We start from the raw sequence: 21,353 nt of genomic DNA on the forward strand, positions 1-21,353 counted from the left end.
AGGAACAGCTATAAGTGTGCAGACAGACTCCTCAGCGGGCTCTGCTGCTCGTTAAAATGTGGAGTCTCAGAGGTCGCTCGCCTCTGCTTGGACCCTCGTGGTCTCAGCTGTTCAGGCTCTGGAGAACATCAGCTGTCTGTTCCCGTCCCGCGTCCCTCCGCTAACCACCGGCAGTACGCTGTAACCCCCGCCAGGATTGACAGCATCTGTCAGTGTCATTCATTCAGCAGCTTTTTGATGTCTTGACCTTTTCAGATGGGAAAGTGCTAGAATTGTAAACATTGTTTGTTTCGTCATTTCCCTCCACCGTTCACGTGCTACGAGGCAATACTGTTGTCTCGCGTCTGTAAAAATATCACATATAAGCAGTTAGTCACCTGCACAATCACTTCTCATTGACCTTTTCTTTTCGAATGGAGACAGACGTGAGGAGCTGGAGGGCTGAGGGCTTCACGGCGCTGTGGATAAGATCACGCCTTCACCCTTTTTATTAGAGGCGCTCACTGATCCACAGGCTGTGTTCCCCTCACGGGGGAAGTCGTTTGTCAAAGGCAGATCCCCTCAGGAGCTCTGCTGGATTTAGGGGTTTCCTCCGCTGTTCATGGGGCACATTTCCCAGAATTACACTCATTCACCATGAGTGAAAGCATCCAGAGGAGAGAGAGAGAGAGAGAGAGAGAGAGAGAGAGAGAGAGAGAGAGAGAGAGAGAAAGAGCTGCTTCTCGCCTTCATTCAGCAGCCCAGGCCCCTAATCTCTGCTGGGACGGCCCACTATGAGAAAGGAAGGCCTGGACTCACATTAAGCACCAGAATCCATAAAGGCTCAGTGACAATGGACAACTTTCATGCCTCGTGTGTGTGTGTGTGTGTGTGTGTGTGTGTGTGTGTGCGCGCACTCATTGGAACTACCTAAAAATTATGCTACATTCATTCAATATTGTCTTCCTCTCTTTAACGATCTCATGTAAAAAAAAAAAATTGGATAATTGGATAATTTCAATGAAACACATTTCTGTTACTTCAAATATAAAGACAGCACATGGATGTGTGTCTCGCCACTGAGTGATGCTATTTGCATAAACCCAAATGCATGTAAGGTCCCAAAGACTACAGATGTAATCTACCAGTGTCCAAAGCATGAAAGTAACATTAAATGTGCTTTATGTAGTTTGTAGCATAGAAAAGAGAAAATAAATCTATGGGTAGACCGTGGAAAAATATCAGTTTTGACGTGTTCAAGTTGGGTTCCAGAGAGACATCTCCTGAAGTTAGAAAACTAACCCGCGCCTCCAACCAGCTTATCTAGCCCATCATGTAATACCACTGTGTACCCTTAGGGGCAATAGTGAGTCATATAGTTTCCTCTCTGCCCTCAGTCCAACTTGAGGATGAAGAAGTTGCGCAAAGATGGCCGACGCTATTAGCGAGTGACCGTCAAGCTAATATCGCCACCTGGGCCTAGAAGACAACATTCGGGGACTACTCTCAGTGAGTCCAATGACAAACAGACTAGCTAGAACAGCTATTTATACTAGCATGGACTGTGTAGCTTTAGCCTGTAAATGTGGCCATCCGTATGAAGCTACTGGCAGTGTGTTATGCTCATGTAGCATTCCTTGTTTCCCCAACCTCAGCTGCTGCATTTTGTTTACGTCTTTTGGCTTTCTGTTTACCCGTAGTTAATTTAAGTGTTCAAATTAGTTTGTTACACCCTGTTTGTCAGCATTATATCTTAGCATGGCTTAATGTAACTTAGCTTGAATTATAATGTTTCATTTATCATTTTCATTTATCTCATTGAAAGTTGCTATTCGTCTCATTTGGATACACATTAAACTGCACTTAGCAACATCCCCCCCCCCCCCCCCCCAATAGATAAAGTTTTCTGGGTTTGAATCACGCAAGGAAACTGATGATGTGTCAACAGGGACAATATGTGGAGGTGTTAATTAATATTTTTAATAGGGAACAACATTGGTTTTAATGTAAGCATTTCAGGATGGAAAAAAATGGCAGGAGTTGCTTGAATTAATTCTAAATTTATCTTGTCATTTATTTAAAGTTAACTTTTTTAAATAATAAAAAAATACCAAAATAAGCAGCACTATATACAGCCTGTAGTAGTGTAGAATTGGATAGTTGAGAGGACGACAGCTATTATTTTTTATATCTTTATTATGCATTTTTGACATAAAAAGGGGACATAATGTCTTAGATGAATTGCAGTTTACATATTTTGACTTCAAATTGTGTTCATGTATTAAATTGAAGGGTAAATTAAGACTAACACTTTACGATGCTATGATGTCACACTGCAGTCTTGGCAGTGCACAACATCAATGCCTGTCTGTTGAATTAGCTACATACTGTACCTGGATGCGTTGATTGTCATTTAAATACATTCAGCAGGCTTTGCATATATAGTGAATGTATTTGGAACCAAAATGGCAACCTGGGAATGTTGATTACATTATGAGGGGAATCAATGGTCTAGCTGAGGGCAGCTTGCTGGATATCAGGCCAGGAAAACACTCTGGGACCTTGCATCACCTGGGAGAGGAACATCCTTCACACACACACGCACACGCACATTCTGTAAAACGCATACATGTTAATACGTCTGCACCAGAACCGTTGGCCTAGTTTTCACCAAAATAGCCAAACAAAGCCAGAGGATGTTTTGGTTCACGGCAGTGGCCCTCCAAGCTGGTGGAGCTCTCTTCTTCCTCTGGTGTTGTTGCTAGGAGACAGTGGGTCTAAAAATCTGGCGTTGATGAGGTGCACCTGCTTCACGGGGCCTGGCGTGTTCGGCGTGTGCATGTTCAACACATGGGAGGGAAAAGTGATTTTCCTCCTCCTTCTCGTGATTAAATAATAATTCAGAGTGGAGTCAAGTCTTCAGGGACAGATGTGGCTGAGTGCAGATGTTTTGTACTTTTTTGTGCCAATACAGTAAGTTACAGTTACTCTCCTGAAACTGCAAATGATCCTTCCTCTGCCTCTCAAGTTAACTCGGCGTAAAATCAAGCCAATCATTGGGTTTCCATTCAGCTGAACTGTGAATGTGACATAAAATAGGAAAGAAGTATAAAGCGCATTTCCATTTGGAGCAGATAAACAGGCAACTTTAAATATGGTGGCGCTGCAGCAATGTCCTGCCTACACATTGTGATATACGGACTTAAGAAAACATCTTTGTTCACGATGTAGACCCACAAAAATCACACCGTCGGGATTTTGAATGAAAACTTGAATGATGATGTAAAAACTTAAGATTCCCTCTAATGTTGCAATCAGAGCCATAACACACACACACACACACACACACACACACACACACACACACACACACACACACACACACACACACACAAAAGGTAGAAGAAGAAAATCTTCAAGTCCTCAGGAATAACCTTCAGTTGGACTCATTGGTGCCTGCCAGTATCGCACAAGTTTGACAAGTTTCGAAAGAGCTGCTCAGCGGCGTGAATTAAAGCTTCGCTATGTCAGAGCTCAGTTCATTTGGCCATTTTGTGCATTCGCTCTTTTTTTTAGAAATAAGGCAAAAATCATTGTAAACTTGGCAAAACTTTTTTCAGGTTTTGCTGTTTCACTCAACATTTTCTAATGCCCGTGTTGATGGAAACCTGACAAATAAAGGCTGAGCAGAGCAGGACATCCTCTCTGACCGAGCCGTCGCTCTGATCCCCTTCAGACTGAAAAGACAGCACTTTTGTGTAAATGGGTCAGTGGCATTATAAATAACGGACATCTCCTGTGAGCTGCGGTGAATGTGTGATTATATAACTGGGAGGGTAATCTCCAGTTGCTTTGACCAGTCAGCTGAGACTACCACCTGCCTGTTGTAACCCCCCATCATTAGGAGGAGCTGTACTGTAGCCATGTGGGAAAACCACATCTGCTCGCTTCACTTGAAGACTTTCACATCTTTTTCATTCTGGCAGGTAAAAATAGATTCCACCCAGACATTTTTGAGGAAACTAAGGAAACAAAGTCTTCAAAGGAAGCGTTTGAGCATCACTCCTCCTCTCTCTACTGTACATGTGTCAGACTGGAGCTCCTCCAGCTCCAGTCTGGAAGATGATCAGCTGGACTCCACAGGGTCCATGAGGGAAGCAAAGCCAACAGCCTATAAACACCTCCGTATCCTCACGCTGACCCGCTGAGCTGCCGAGTGTTAATTGTGCTGTGGGTCATTAGGCTGAACAGAGGCATATTTCAGACCTGACCTCTTGGCAGGCTCTGACCTTCTGCTCTGCACCCTGGGTGATACTTGATGTAGGTGCCAGTATCAAACTGACTGCTGTGAGCTGCCAAGCTTAAATTATCACTTTCATCATTAATAATGATGAGGGTAACTGACCTAGTGGCCGTGTTACCAGAAATATACTGGAGTTTGTCTTCCTTTCGTTTCTGTGTTGCTGCTGCCTTTGCACAGAAAACATTTTGGGAGTAATTTATTGAGGGAGAACCCCCCCCCCCCCCCCAAAATGTGTCAGAATAAAAAGGTTTAGCAGTTATTTCACATAGAAGATGCTTAGATGGTGTAAATCACTGCAGGTGTTTTCTTGTTCTAAAAAGTGAAGCCACGCAGAAGTACTTTAGCGCAATACTTCACCTGAAAAGTGTACTCACAAATATGTGCCTTGAGCTCACAAAGATGTTTTACCCTCCTGCATCAGCGTGACGCCAGACTGCGTGAAGATCCAGCCACATTTATTTAGCTTGAAGTTAATGGCAACTGATAGCTAATAGCAAATCTGACCAAAAGTGTGTTGTCATCGCTTTGGTGGGTATCCTGAACCAACCAACCCATGAGCGCGACTGGCGATTCGAACCAACACATTGAAATTGTTTTTGCTGTGATTTGTTCAGTTTTAGTCTGGAGTTTCCAGTAACACCCACCAAGTACAGGGGCTAAGAAAGGATAAAAAAATAAAAATAAATTGAAAAATGCACAGGTGCATCTCCCTGCGGATGATCAATAATATATGATATAGTTGTCATATATGTATATAAAAACTCCTCATCATCCGTGGTCTTACCTGCAGTTGCATATCTCTATGAAAGACAGTTGGCTTCCTGTTTGTTTTTGGTTTTTTAACTAAATTGGGGGGGGGGGGCACTCCCCCCCCCCCCCCCAAAAAAAAAAACAGAAGACTCTTTGACCCCTTTACCTTGAGGAGAACCCACCTCTGGAAGGCATCACGGTGATTTATGAGCATCACTCAGGTCAGTGGGCAGCTGCATTTAAGATGCTCAGTCAGGCAGATGGAGGGAGAGTACAGTAAAACTTCAGGGAGGCCGGAATCATCCACTCGACTCATTTGATGGGTTCGTCTGGTCCGGGGAAGATGATACTTAAGGTATGTCTGATGGCTGCTGGTGCCTGCTGGGTGTTTTTCCTCCAGTTTTTGGGAACAAGAAGAAGCTGTTCTCATTTGCTCAGTGGGGCTAAAGGGGTGAAGGAGGAAGTAAAGTAAAAGCCCGCAGCTTCAGACCTATTTGAGCTAATACCTGCTGCTCTTCGGGGCTTTTCTCCTCCGTTGGTCAAGGGGGATAAATTCTGCCACTAATCAAACTTCCAAAAACATCTGAAATAGTTAAATAAACTGCTCAGCTAAGCTTAACATAATGTTTAAAAATAAATTTGCTTCAACATTTGCATGCATGATTAGAACCTCTGGGGTGATTCTTGGTAAATGACAGACCAACAATGTCAAAAGAGACGGCGTCTCTGCTTCTTTGTTTTCTGAGAGACGCTGAGGAGGCTTGTTGTCAAGTGCCACTCCCACATCCTCCTCTCCCACTGTGGCACGAGCCTTTTAACCTTGACTTCTTCCTCACTAAACAGCATTTCCATCAGATGGAGCAGGGGTACTCTGGTGGTTTGCATTGATGTCGCAATCAATCTCCTTTTGCCAGCCAACAGGGACCTTTCACAGGGGAAAACGCAGAAATCAAACACTGAGGAGCTTCCCTGAATCCCATCATGCTGAGAGCTTCATTCAGCATTCACAAATCTCAGACGTTTGTTTTATCTGACGTGAGGAACCAGACAGGATGTGGAGGAATCTTGATGAGTACCTGGAAGTTCGGAATATTGCATGAAACTTATTTTTTTTTCCCTCAAAAAGCTGTTTTTTTTAATATATGTGTATAAAAAAAATTAAGTTGCTTTGGTGAGACGGTGCAATTTTAATCATAGTACAAAGCACATTTTCATGGCAATTTAAGGAGCTTGAAATGTGACAAAGATGAAGCGAATGAGGCAGATTTCAGACAGAAATCTGTTATGGATGAACTGCATTTGAAATATGAAAAATTAAACCAATAAATTACAAGTTTGTGCCAAATGGTTATCAGCTACTCATCAAGATAGGACTTAATGTGTGAAAGGTCATCTTGAAGTATAGAGGAAGAAAAGGTTGATGGATTTTTGGCCTTTTTTCCAAAAAGCGTGAAATGGCGGATGGAAACCCTTAAAAAAAAAAAAAAATCTGCAACTTTCATCGTCACCGATTTTTCCGCGAAACGTCAGTCCTCAGTCTTCACTCCCGTTGCAGAGAGAATATTTGAACATGGTGACTGGAGCGTTTGCCCTTTATTCGCCTTAAAGCACAAAACTGACAATTCTGTCAGACCGCAGCGTTTCCTGCGCCGTCGTTTTGGCACGGGATCAGTGTGCTACCTTAGGTGCACCGACGGAGGTGTACTGGTACGGATCAGTTGTTTTGGAACCATTCACAACATCTGACAGTTGAAAAGGATCGAATTGCGTACCATACCAAAGCAAACTGTAGTGGCAGTGTGGCTTTTGACCTTTGTCTCTGGACAGCATGCAGAACGACTGATAGCTGCCACAAAGGAACAACTACGACTTGCTCAACTGAAAGTAGTAGTTATTCTCCATTTTTCGCTGATAGATGGTCAAGATGAACTCTTCTTCTTCTTCTGCTCTCTTACAGTCATATGCAACATTGTGTTATCTTCTGACAGAAATTTTTATTAAGTAACCCAGTTTAATTCACTCAAATCACATTTCCTTTTTTCGCATCATGTTCAAACTTCGCTCAAAATGGAAACGCCACCACTGACGCATTTTCCAACAAGTCCTTCAGCGCTCCCTTATAAGGTTTGTAGTGGTGGCACATTCCTGTCTGAGGTTTAGGCTCGGTGCCAGGGTCCAGATCTGCAGTTCCACTCTATTCACGCGTCCCCTCCTGCTCGCTTCCTCACCTGCCACCCAGCGCCTCATTCCTCAGGTTCCACTGAGGTCAGACCCAGGACCAGATGCAGGTCTTCCTTCACGAAGTCCATCAGTACTGGAGCTTTCAGAGAGGTTAAATGACAAAGTTAGTCAGGAGAAAGTAAATTTATGATGTACAGGGCAACTTGATATCTTGAGATTGAGTATCAGCCTCACGAGTTTGAGGACCCTTTTGCGTGTCACTGCTAGGCGTTGAGCATTTCAACTGCACTGACCCCTTCAGTAATGACGTGGCTGCATTCAACAATGCTTTGACATCCTTTGATAACGTTCTATCTTCCTACTAAAAAAAACCTTCTGTATGCAGCGCGGCTCAGAAGATTTCTTTCAAAGCAGCAACAGGACTCGCACACCACCAGTGAGGAAAAATACAAAATAGAATCCATCATAATTGCATTAACAAGCAATAAAACATCAATTATAATTTGCAAACTGGTTTTAGTTTGAAGCGATTTGTAGCTGATTGATGCGTTCCATATGAACGCTGCTCTAAAAGGGCCAAAGCATCGTAAAGCTTTAATCTGTGTCTTCCTGCCAATCTGGCAACAAAATGCAAATACAAATTTGCAGCCGTCAATGAATCTGGATCGTCCCACCAGCCACATGCAGACATCTCAGGGCTCCTCTGATAATAGGAGTTAATAGGCACAACAACCTAATCACACTTCATAATAGAGATGACTAGAACGTCTCAATAACACAGAGGGGGGTCCTCCACGGACAATGGGGTCCATCGCCAGCGGGGTGGAGACCTCCTGACTGTGACCCTGACACATTCACCCACATCAAATAACTCCAGACAAACACACGGCCGTTGCTATACAGGAGGAAGCTTTTAGTGTTTTTTTTTAAAGCACTGAGATGCCATTCCACGTGGTCGACGGTCTTTAGTGAGTCTGAGAAAGGACTGGAGGCAACAGAACATGTTTTCTCGCATAAACCAGGCCAATTGACTGAGAGCGTTCACGACTGTAGAAGCTTGTGGAGGGAGCGTAACAGAAACTCTGCTATGATAAGCAACAATGAAACATCAGGTCAGCAACACTGAGCTGCAACATGAATGCAGACGCAAAACTGATATGAAGTTAAAACCATCAAGGCTTTCAGACTAGGGGGATAAGAAGGCCACAAACTGGAGTGTAAAGATTTTGCACATTTTTAGTGTACGTACTCCCAGTCTACCCATATAGATGTTGTTGTTTTTTTTACTTCCAAACAAACCTTTTATCACTTAAAATACAAATGGAATGACCATTTTTCCAAAATTAAAAAAAAAAAAAAACTATGACGAAACCATGACCTTTATATTGCTTGTCGGCAATAATCCATGTGTCCTGAACCCTTGAGTTGTTTTGAAAAATGTCACTGGTGCCATGTTTTTAACCTCACTGTTCACTGTAGCCTTCAGCTCCCAACTGTGACGCCGTGTTCTTAATGAAGCTGTGACCGGTGGCGTTGATCACGTGATTAAACTACAGTGCAGGTTAACAAAGAGCGCTAGCATGAGTGAAGATAAACAGAACAAGAGGGTTTCTACACTTGAAAAAGCACATAAAATCTGACTTCGTGACGTGGAGGGGTAGGTAAGAGTGAGGTCTGAGTTGAGTATAGGGTGAAAGTTAACAATTTCAACTTCGTGGATCGGGAACTCAAGATTTTGTAACCTGAGGTAACACGTTGGAGCTAAACAGCTCGTTAGTCACGTTTGATTATAGGTTACAAACTGAACATCACGATGCACCGAAGAACACTTGAAACCAGCTGACTTCCAGGTTTGATTCGCTGGACCATTGGACACCTACTCTGTTCTTTAACAGTGAACTCTGCAGAAGGAGGAGACTTGACTTGCCCAGGGAAAAACGTACCTGCTTGAGACCTGGACCCAATGACTCGTGTCACGTGTCTGTTGTGTGTTTAGATGTGTGAACTTCTTTTCTCACCGTTCCTGTTCAGGATATCTGTCTTTCTAGCTGCTGTTTTCTCAGCTGCCGTGTGTGTACAGAAATTTTCCCCTAACTAGCTGATTTATCGGGCTACACAAGCATCGTACAAACCCAAACCTCATGTGAGCTAAACCTCCTCTTACCTTGGGGCTACTCTTTTCCGGCCTCTCATGCCCCCTTATAGAAAAATGCAAAAGGTTGTGGGGTCAGCAAATTCATTGCAGTGAAGGTGCAACAAGCGAGAATGACTTGTTTGATCTCAGTATGGTGCTTGTCTCCAATAAATTAAGCAGGAATAGAGGCTATTTAGTTTGGTTGGGGGCCATTTGTGCAGGCATCATTAACTGGCCAAATTCACATATTTATGGGGAAAGGTGTGCTTTGTCCTTGTTGAAGCTCTTTGTAGAACATAAAGCTGCAGTGCAGGGGTCCTGCTTCAAATGGCTGTGACTCAGTACCCGGATGATGAACTTTCAGGAGAAAAGTATAATAACTTTTTTAATGAACACATTGTAGAGGTGGTGGGTTTTTCCACTTCAAAAGCCCCTTGTTTCTCGTATAAATGAAAGGCTCTTATTGCAAACAGAAGCCTCTGCAGTAGGGTTGTCTGAATACATCAGTCACTTTGCAGTCAATAAAGACTCCAGATGTCTTAGAGGCGTTTTTTTTTTTTTTTGTAATTAAAAAAAAATGTACTGGAAACTGTCTAAGAGAACCCTCTACACTTCTAGACTTACTCCAGTGCTCTTTGCTAACACCCACCACAAACCCAACACTTCCCGGCTATGCTAAACCTGAGACGACGCTTCCTCCCCTCCACTTAAGCAATGATCAGAATGGGAGGCTTCGACTCCCTCTTCACGGTTTCTCTTTTCTGCCGTCAGTGGATTTCACATGAGCTTCTCTCACCAACACTCCATTACAGGTGGTCAAGTCTGTCACCCACGTCACGGCAGCATTTTAGTTGTCTGTGAGCTCAGGCAGAGGAGGTTTCCATGAGGAAGATCGTGTAGTCTGTCTGAAGTCACATCATCTGGGCGGGTTTCCTGCCTGGTTCACAATGTGTTCAGACATAGAATTGAAGACAATCAGGAAGTCACGCAGGCGGACTCATTTGTTGCTTTGAATTTTCTCTGGTCTTGTTGCCATGAAGGTTTTTTTTTAATGTTTTCTGTCACGTATAGAAACTATTACTGTTAAACTTTAATTTGAATGAGGCACAAGTTTCAAATTAAGTGGTTAACAACACGCTGATGCCAGTTTGTGAATGTATATGATTGACTTCAGTCAAAAATGCTGCCCCTCTGAAGGCTTCCAGACGTGGACCAATCAGAAGCACAGGGCTTTTTTTTCCTTAAAGAGACAGTAGCTCATAAAACCTGAGGGGCTTGCTAAGGATTTTTCTGTAGGTTGAATCATTCAAAGCTACTCAGTCCTATAAATATACTGCTTTTCTTCCCCAGACTCAGTTAAAATAAAGAAGATGAAAATAAAGAAATAGTCTGCTACGGGTGAAAGAATAGATTGGGTTGTTTTGCAAGTTTTAACAATATTTCCAAATGTGTTCACTATTTATAGCCAGTGTCCTTCAGGGACATCCACTCTGGTCTTTTTTGCGCATGCACATACAGAAACAACATCTCCTTTTGTTGCAGACGACGCCTTAGGTTTTCTCTCACTTTAGTCGTGGCTGTCACGGTTGAAGCTTGTCATTGACTCACCAGATATTCAGATTTATCCTACTCATTTATTTCATGTGATATATTAACATGTAGTGTTTTAGGCCCAACCTCTAAGCTGGAGATATTGTCAGTGAGCTCAAAAACCCAACAACATTCCTGGAAAATCAGAGCTAAATTTTTATCGTGTGAACAAGGTAACACACAGCTGAGCAGCCTGTGCAGTAAACAAACCCTCTCCAAACCAGGTGACCTGTCGAGGAAGAGCCTATTGGGGTCAGTTCCAACTCTACTCCAGTGTAACCCCTCAGCTGTCAGATTCTCCCCTTGTTGGCTGCCCTCGGTGTCTCCGTTGGGACCTGCTGATGTTGTTGTGGCCTGGGAAATGATTTACAGTTGTGAGGAAAGACTGGTCCATAAACGGGACACCACGTGGGCCGACACGTTTCAGGGAGGAACATGTCTCCAGTGAGAGTGTGAGGGGATGTTCCTACGGATGAACGTACGTGACTACATGTCCAGAAATATCCCTAAATACTTGTGCGTAGAGTATATATGAAACCAGGTGTAAGGTGTCTACTTGTAGATCGCACAAGCTTATCCCTGTATATTTTTTCCCTGTGTGTGTGTGTGTGTGTGTGTGTGTGTGTGTGTGTGCGCGTGTGTGTAATATGTACAGTAACATAAGCCAACTCAGCGTCTGCAGATTCACCCGCTAAAAATGGGGAGAAGTCAGCGATGTATGGGTTCTTGGAAACAGGAATTGCTGCGCCGTGTAGTTTGCTAAGTTAGGACACATCTGTCTGTTTTCACATGCGCAGACACACATGCACAGCTGAGATTTATGAAGCTGTTTTCGTGGAATGTGGAGCTGGCTCAAAAATTTCTCTCACATTGCAAGTGTAAAAAGACACAAAAGTGCCAAGAGGCCGAAGCTCTTTAAGTGTCATATGTCAGGTTTAGGTTCATGGGAGTCAAAAGCCATAAAAGTGTGAGCAGTTTAGAACAAGGTGCATCTATCTGGTAGAATCCTAGAGTGATTCTTTTAGCCATATATATATATATATATATATATATATATTTCCAGTGACCACTTATAAGCAAAGGTCAAAGGACACATTTTAATAAAGGTTATCATTTTAAAGTGCAAATATATAAACCCAGAATACTTGCATACCCAGGATTACCTGAATGTCTTAATTAGCAACTCCTGCCCATGTAAACATTTGCACCCTAGCCAGCTTCAACCAGCTTACACGGCACGCTGCCACCTACAGCGCTGGAGAAGCTTCACCCACACAGACAATGTGGAGACTCTTAGAAGTGGAGTGAAGCTGAGTACGCAGGCATCGATGTTCATGTGTCACCATGATGACTTGGGCTCCTTCTGTGATTGATGGATCCCGATACGGATCGATGGCTTGTTACAGCCCTTCTGTCTACTGTAAGGTAGAGGAGGCAGTTAAAGGCAGTAACACAAGATGTGTCAAATATTTACAGTCTGGTTCTAATATTTGATACTGATTTGGAGTCATGGAAGTTATTGGAAAAAGAGAATTTTTACTTTGCATCAAAATGCTACTTTGTATCTATTGCCCCCTTTTGTTTAGGTTTTATTTGGCAGTCAAATTACCCTGCAGTAGACTTGGGTATTTATCGGCTTGTATCAGTGTTGATGTCAACATAAAATGTGGGTTATAGTGCTAATTTGCGGTCCCCATCCATCACCGTTCGGTCTACCTTTAATTTGAAAAAGCAATCTGGAGGACAAGATGTAAAACAGTAACCATCAGAATGATCTCGGCATTGAACAAACCCCTGATAATAAACCTGCAAAATAAACTCAAGTAATAACTGTTGGAATACTGTCGCTCTGTAGGATTGGTGTCTTTACAAGAAGGTCACACAATCAGTCAGGTGAGCCGGCTTTCATTACACAACACAAGGGTCCCGCCACCAGTGTCACATGTGGATGAGCAGAGAGATGTGAGCGGACACTGTCATGATAAATATAGGAGTTCGAGGAACACATCCAAACGGGCAGCTGCACATTCATGGCTCTGCTGGTAACTGGATACAACAGGACGTTTGCTGGAGTGACACATAGGAAACGTGACATGTATATGCACGGTTTGTAGGATGAGCTCCTGTGTGCTGATTTCGGCTATTTATGGTAAGACATACCTTCGATTCATGTATGTCCAACTCTGATTACGGACTTGAACTTCACACCGGTTGGTTCAGAGGGGGTCAGGGTGAGAGGCCGTGGAGGAGGGGGGGTTTTGGGGGGGGGGGGGGGTGATGGTCACAGTATGTCCTGTCCTGGCCTCTCTTCTGCAGCGAGGCCCTGCTTGCTGACAGTGGAATGACATCACCAGGGGGGCCCTTTGTCCCCCTATTTGGGAGTGTTGAAATTTTGCACACAAAGGCTGCGTGGCGCTCCTATCTGCCGATCTGAGTGGACGCAGCACTTTTGAAAATCCCTAACAAGATTAAACCATAGCGCAATCAGCTGTCAGTACACACACACACACACACACACACACACACACATAGGCACACACACACACACACACACACACACTAGCTGCTACTCAGAAAATCATATGGGATCTAAAGGCCCTGTTGCTGTTCAAACTGAACACCCTTCATCCAAAACTATAGTGGTGATTTTTTAAAGATTCACCTCTATAGTAACACAAAGCAGTTCACCTGACAGAGGTTTTAAGAATGTGTAAAAGTTTACAGAGCGTAATGTCTTAATTTCTACGCGTGCTCATTTGGTCTATTAGAGCAGAACTAACAGCGAACCCATCAAAACCTCAGCTCTGCAGATGTAACACTTAATAGTTACACGCATCTCTGCTCTGCCTCTCTGTCTCAACTAGTTTTACTTACTGAAATCAATAATGAACAAATCTAGCTAATTGGTGAGTTTTATCAGTAAATTTGCTTTGCTTTTAGCTTTTTAAGGCCCATTTGGATGAGACTCCTGCTGCTAGAGGAGCTACGATTTTAATGAAGTGTATACGTACGTGCGTTGTATTTTTTTTTTCAATACAAAAGTATTTTTGATTGCTAAGTTGCTAGCATCCTAACTGCAGTATACAGGAGTGTATGGGAGCCAATTTTGACAAAAAGAAAACAAAACACAAAACAATAGGGTAAAAGTAAAACCACATGGTTCATAGGTCAGTTAGCAGTATTCTCCTCTTTTCGGGCCAATATTTTCCATACTTCAGCATTTCGATGCCATTAAAAGCATGATGAGCTATTAGCAGTTCCTGTTTGCACTGCAGTCATTCATGCGTCTCCAACTATTACTGGATGACCAATCCTTTATTGTCAGCAAATACATTTTTGGCCATAAAGTCAGTGTGTAATTAGCCTGTGTTAGCTCTGGGTAATTGTTAAATTAATATATATCTCTGGCTTTCTTTGTCTTAATAAATCTGTCAGGCTTTATTTGTCTAATCTGTGGCTGTGAGGGAATTTCACGTGCTATTATTTGTTCATGAGACTTAATTTATGTGAAATGCCCAAATCTCTTTGTCTCACGTCTTGGCTGCACCTTCAGTTATCATTTCTTCATCCGAATGTTTTAGAAGTGAGGTAAAAATGCAGGAGAGTTTTTAGCTGTCCTGTTTGTGTTGGCTGCACATTTTCATGGTCTGCAGGACCCCTCGGTGCATATCCGTCCTGTGACATCACTGCGCCCTTGAGAGCTGCTGACTACACCTAAATCAAGGCCATGCAAGTGGGAGCCGTCCTCTCCTTTTCATTTCAAAGAAGCGTCTTTCCTGTGCCGACAGTATCGGCCCGATACACTTAACCTTTGTGCTGGTCTTCAGAACCAGATGAGAAGCTGTTGCTGCTGCTGTTGTCCAGATGTGGTCCTCGGGATCTCAATGTTTGGACTTTGTTCTCAGCTGTCTTCTGCAGTTGCCTGATTCTGGGATAACACATTTGCCATTTTATAAAAGAACACACGTTCACGTTGTCTCATCGTTGGAGTTTTGGTTTTATAGATTTTGAGTTATTTATACACCAGTAACACATTATACGCCCTTTTAATATCTAAAAAAGAGTTTTGTTGCCCCCTTAAAGGGATAGTTCACCCTCACATGAAAATTCAGTAATTATCTTCTCTTTTCTCTTTTTGGGTACAGAAACCTCTTCTGGAGGTTCACAGGAAAAGGTGTTGCAGTAATCTCCCAAACAATCGAATGGAATGTAAAGCAATTTCCTGACATAAAGTATACATGAATTCTTTGATTCAAGTAATCAAAGAGTCCTGAAGCCGTGACATGCCAAGTTATGTCCATTTTTGGTCGAACAATGCCTTTAATCCCCACATTATTTCAGTTACAGACCGAATGCATGGAATTTTTCATCCCTATTTTCATATTCAAGCAGATATTCCCCCATTGGGGCTGACTCCGATCGAGTATATCTGCCTCTATACTGATTGCCTCAATTGCTTTTCAATGCTAATTTGTTTCCAGATGAGTTACTTGGTGTGCTTTGACCGTAAACACTGAACATCTGATGTCATGTGCATATTTACATACATGTTCAATAGACTGAAAATCCTTTTCAATGGATATTTTGATTCTGATTAGGATCTCACAAATAAAGGTGATTTTTAATATGAAATAAGACCTGATGCTCGTCCACACCTTAGGCTGCATTTTTATGGATTTCCATTAAATATATATATATATTTACATACACTTTATCTTGAATTTTCATATATGGGGGTTGTCTTAAATGAAGGACCTGAGACATTCAGAGGGAGATGAGCTGACGTGAAGTCCTTAATGAGGCCAGCAAACAATGGCAACACAAATAGGTCAGATTAATGCCACTTAATGAAGGTAAAGGGCCGCCTTTATCAGTGAGGGCATCATTGCTAATAACAAAGTGTGTCACTGGGCATCAACTTAACACATTTTAAATATGAACACCAGCTTTTTAGACAGTGGGTGAAGATAAGAGTTTCGTGACTCAAAGCACTCATTATCTGACGGTAAAATAAGTTCCCTGTCGTATGTGATGATCTCGCTCGTGTCACTGAAGCTACTTGATACAAAAGTTAAGTCACAACAAAAGCGCTCAACACAAATCACCACAAACAAGAGATCCAAGACCTATCAAAGTATGCATGACCTCTCCACCCTTGTGACCTCGACACCGCCGTCTATAGATTGAGCAGAGCGGGTCAGACTGGTGTCAAGCCCTGCGGTTCAAAGGTGAGAATACGACCACTGTCATCCTAGAAATTAGACCAAACTAATTGTCCATCAGTCCATTTTAATTACAGACGAATCAAAAGCGAGTCCCGTCTCCCCGTTCCAGGGCCATGACACCAGTTAAGGGTGGGGGGCTGGGGGTTATTACAGATGGAAAATTAGATTATGTATGCTGCAGTGCACTGGACACAAAAGCAAATTCACAATTAACAAACAAAGGCCCTTAAACAAGAAGCATGCACTGTAGTTGGGTTATAACTCGGCATGACCTTTAAAAACAGACCTGTCTCAAAGAAGTCTGCTCTTTCTGTTAACGTAGCAGGCATGGATTTCCTGAATTTATTATTAAGTGACTCATAATATGGGTTAAATTATGCATGGGTCTTTTGTCTTTTTATACTCTGTAAACCTGAGCATGTATTTCTTACGTCTGACCTCGCTGTTTATCTATCAGTGCTGCTTTAATTGCAGCCGTGTTTATCATTCAAGGTTCTCCCAGAGGTAAAACCTGACCCTTGTTAAATTGCTCATTGCCCAGGCTAAACTATCCCCCTGCAAGTCTTATGATTAGCATATCCCCATCTGTGAATTAGCATGCCTACCTACTGCTAGTTAACAATCCAGGAGCTCTGGAGAGCTGCTATTGAATATCATCCTGCAAGCAATTCCTCACAGAGTGGAATGCCTATTTTTGGCTGGACCTTTGCATTTTTCTGCTTGAAAGAAAACAGTCAAACCCTCCTGACAGCGCTGACTTGAGCAGCCACAAGCAGCTGTGAAGTGTTGCTGTTAAGACTTTACTGTAAAACATGTGGCTAGTTTTCTTAAATCAAGCTATTTGTGGCTGTGTAATTACAGTCTAGACATGCTTCTGCGTTATAACAGATCTATGAAGTAACAACTGAATCTACAGTTGAGGATACTGTATAGCCTACTGTACAGGGAAAACTGCTGCCTTGTCAGGCAGAACTGGGAGAAAGCTTGGTTGTACGTGGAAACACACCAGGATGCTGTTCTCCAATACTGTCCTTTGGGACCTAAAGGAGAAAATGCATTCCACTTTGGCATATAGCTGTTAAAAGGGATTTACCTAAAAATAAATATTCAGTCTTTATGTACTAACCCTCACGGTAATCCAAATGTAAGGAAGCCTTGACATGCCAAGTCATTTAAAAAAAAAAAAAAAAAAAAAGCCCTCCAGTGACGCCATGTTCTTAGCCTCCCTGTTCACTGTAGCCTGTAGCATTAGCAGTCTGTGAGCTAGCGCTGATCATTTTTATCAATTGCGTAAAATATGTCAACTGTTTTCATGCCTCAAAAGTGTTGGTTGCTAACAAGCAGCTAAGTAAGGCTACAGAGTTTGAGGTTTATGCCAGAAATAGAGGAGCTAGCTGTGGTGATGGTGAAGTCACGTGTCAATGGTGTGGTTTAGTTATAGCATAACGTTAGCTTTGCACTGCTAATAGTAGCATTTACACTTAAAGAAACATATGAGCGGCTTTCATTTGAGAAAACGATCTTGCTGAACAAAATATGAAATTCTCACAAACGTATTTCGGTAAAAATGCAAAATTAGATGTAAAAATCCCATTAGCTCTTGAAAAAGGGAATCCATGGGGATGCTAACCCGCTACATTTATTGCTGTAGCACTCTTTACTAGCCTTTCTTGCTTATTGTCAACACTAGTCAACAGAGCTGTTCAGTGCGTAAACCTCACTCCTAATAGAGCTAGCATCATGCACTTTAGCTTCCTTGCTAGCACGCATCCCCCCTCCCCGTCCAATTAAATGTCTTCATGCAGCTTTTTTCACAGATAGAGAAATTAGGATTTAGAATATTAACAGGGCGTTCAAGGGTGCTGCAGGATGAAAAAGGGATCTAAAAAGTTTTATTTCTGCTATCAAGACTGCAGGAGGAGGTCCATGCATGTTTTGAAGACGATGATAAAAAGAAATCTTATAAATGACATGTCTTATTTTAATGTCACAATCACTGAAAAATATAGCATATCATAACTTGCGTTAATATCCTAACTTCATGTGCCTCCTAAAAATATATGGCGGAATTTAACAGCTACCAATTAAATACACATGAGCGTGATTGAGAATACACCCCTGAGAGGACCCGAGAGCATCAGTACAGGTCGCCCAGGTTAAATAAGCAACATGTGACATTAATTAATGGAGACACTTAAATAGATCTGCTTCAACAGGGATTCAGTTACATTAATGGAGGTCTTAAACTCCATATTTAAGAATATTTCAGATTGAGAACAAGATGTCTGTCTGTCTTGACATGCATTTTCATATTTAGTCGCTGACAGAGTGTAATGAATTAATCATCATAAACATCGCTGATCACATGTCGTCCTTTACACTTCGTATAAAAGGGAAAGTCCATCAATCAAAGTGTCCTGGAACTATGAAAGACTTGACGTTACGCAAACAGTAATTTGACTCGTCCTACCTCCAAGGGGCCTGGGTGGTGTCACGTTGTCCCCCTCCAATGAGGTTCACAGCGGGTGGCTTTACAGGCCTGACCAGGATTCCTGCATCCATCTGGAATTGTCTCCTCGTTCAGAGAAGAGAGGCCTAATGGGAAAAAATGTACCACCTCATCACCACCTCCCAGGGCTGCCATAATGGAGCATCCATGGTCATTAATGGAGCGTACCTCCCACCTCAAGAGTCTCTATTCACTCTCTGTCATCATTCACGGCCATCACTTCCTCAGAATTTAATGGTTTTGGAGCTCCCTTTTATCCCATTGTCTCTACGCCTCTGTGTCCCTTCACCATTTAGGAGCCCAAACTAGCGGACGGGCCTGTTAGTTGGGCGTTGGGCTGACCTCTGCACCCCTTTGCTGGAGACTCCTTCAGCTTTGTTTTGGGCCTCTGTCCCCCTTGCCAAGGCAAATCAGACCCCAGGCGGGTCATGGAGAGAGGGAGCCACTGGGGGTCTCATTGTCTTCCCATTCACATCATAGACAAGTGGCCCGGAGTGGACATCAGACGCTCCCTATAGCCACACACACTGAAGGGACAATGTCCACACAAAGTGACAGCTCCTATTGGGAGAGGAATGCATGTGAATCGAGAAGGTTCAAAGAAGCACGCCAGCAAACCAACGACATGGGAATATTTGATTACCAAACGCTATTTCTCCTTGATAGCGTTCATGCAACAATGAGAAAGATTACAGTCAAAACGATTTTTTAGCATCTGAAGTCCATCCTATGGCATAGTTAATGCATTAAAGTATCCATAAGAAGCTTTACATTGAATCTTCCACCTGCTTCATTCATGCAAGCTTCCTTCCACCTGGTCAACACAGACTGACCATCCCAGGCCGATTCTTGTTTTTGTGCTTTAGGGGGCAGGAGAGACCCAGTTGAGAAGATTGGCTGGACCGCACAGGCAGGGCCGAGGTGTCGCAGCAAGCCTGCGCTAGGGGTAAGATTAGGAGGCAGCTGAGAGAGGGCATGCGGCCATCCTCGAGCACACATTCCCGCCATGGCTGGCAGCCAGGAGCAGGGGATTAATAGAGCCTGAAGAGAAGGGCTGCCGTTGGCAAGTCACTAGTAATCATTTCCATGCATTTTATTAGTCGTCTTTCTGATGACAATGTGCGTTTGAATGCATGCACATTAGGGTGGAAGGCTTAATTTAGAGGACTGTAATGAAACTTATGCTTATAATCATAGATTCATTCAATTACCCTCTTGGACACTTGGCAGGCGATGCACACTTGCAGATTGATTGCCATGTAAAATAGGTGGGTATGTCGCTTTTGCATGCACTCTAAAACACTGGTGTTTTCAGGGTGTATCTCTTTTGCCACTGCTGGAGATACTGTTCCTTTTCTCAACCCTCATTTTCTCATCTCTTCTCAAGTGGGAATGTTGGAAGATTAAAGTACCAAAACCTCCCGCAGATCTATTGACCAGCGGTTCATTGGCTCATCGCAGGACATATTTCTGTTTGGTTTTGTTTGCCCTGTGAAAAGCAGCTTAAGACGTTCATCCTTGGTGGTACCTGCTGAGAGTCAGAGCTAAACCTGAATAGCCGGCTGGAATAGTCTTGCCAAGTGTCTGGAAAAGGTTTCTTCAATCCAAGTGTAATCACATCTAGAGCAGGAAACTGGAAATTCATGTCTCATCGCAAGGTAATTATGTCTATTTTCAGACTGTTGCCTTGTGCGTAGAGCTAAACAAGATGTAGATGGGCGATGTAGTAAAACAAAGGCGTTAAATATTTCTTCATTAATCATACCTCAGTCAGTTCATGTTTGAAGAAATTCTGCCATAGGGAGATGAAGTGAGGCACCAGATTCAAATGCAGATACTCATTCTTTTAAGTCGTTACCTCCATTAAGGGGGTGGTGTTTTCGTTGTCATTTGTCTGTTCACAGAATTACGCAAAACCAGGTCAATTTCCAAATTCCTGATGAGAGGATTTAACCTCAGCCAAAGAGGGATGTGGGCGGCAAGGCTGGGAGGTGGAAAGGCCATCTAACAACCAAAGGGTCGCTGGTTCGTTTCTCACTTCCCCCCGGTGACCATGTCAAAGTGTCCTTGAGCAAGATAGTGAAACCCTAACTGCTCCTGATGAGTAGGGTGGCACCTTGCATGGCAGCCTCCACCGTCAGTGTGTGCGTGTGTGTGTGTGTGTGTGTGTGTGTGAATGAGATGACACTGTAAAGCGCTTTGAGTGCGGCTAAGGTCGAAAGGCGCCATATAAAAATGAGTCCATTTACAATTACCAAATCGATTTTGTTGTGGGTCAGAATCAAAAAGTGGTGACATAAATTATTGGCCACCTCTGGTGATATTGTGAGATTTGACAAATAAAGCTCCTTTCCCACTGGCAAAAAAAGACAAAAAACAAAACCCTGCCAGCATCTGGCTTTTTGTAATCCAATCTCAGGTCTAATGACCCCGCAGTCGACACAGGTATTTATTGTCATCTCAACTACAAATTTACCCTTCTACATCTTTCAGTATCTGTTGAGTTTGAAAGACAAACTGGAGCAAAAGATATAAAATAGCAACCAGAGAAACACTGTCACTGCTCTCCACGCTGCTTACTACTGTATGCTTGTTTACCCTGTTTTTACATGATGATGCACCGCATAAACAACAGAACTCATCGACTTGTAATGGATGTAAAAAAGGTAAATTTTCAATGAG

At 42.9% G+C, this 21,353-nt stretch overlaps 1 long non-coding RNA gene across 1 annotated transcript in view; it reads left to right on the plus strand.

The window, feature by feature from the left end:
• The first annotated feature begins 1,394 nt into the window (after positions 1–1,394).
• LOC147241466 (uncharacterized) overlaps positions 1,395–21,353 on the plus strand; it is a 62,225-nt gene continuing 42,266 nt past the window's right edge. Inside the window, exon 1 of the long non-coding RNA XR_015110984.1 lies at positions 1,395–1,488. This is a non-coding gene — a long non-coding RNA (uncharacterized LOC147241466). The remainder of the gene's footprint in view (positions 1,489–21,353) is intronic.

Source organism: Aulostomus chinensis, chromosome 21, assembly GCF_037954235.1.
Source record: "Aulostomus chinensis isolate RoL2024-O1b breed Wild chromosome 21, RoL_Achi_v1.0, whole genome shotgun sequence".
NCBI lineage: Eukaryota > Metazoa > Chordata > Actinopteri > Syngnathiformes > Aulostomidae > Aulostomus > Aulostomus chinensis.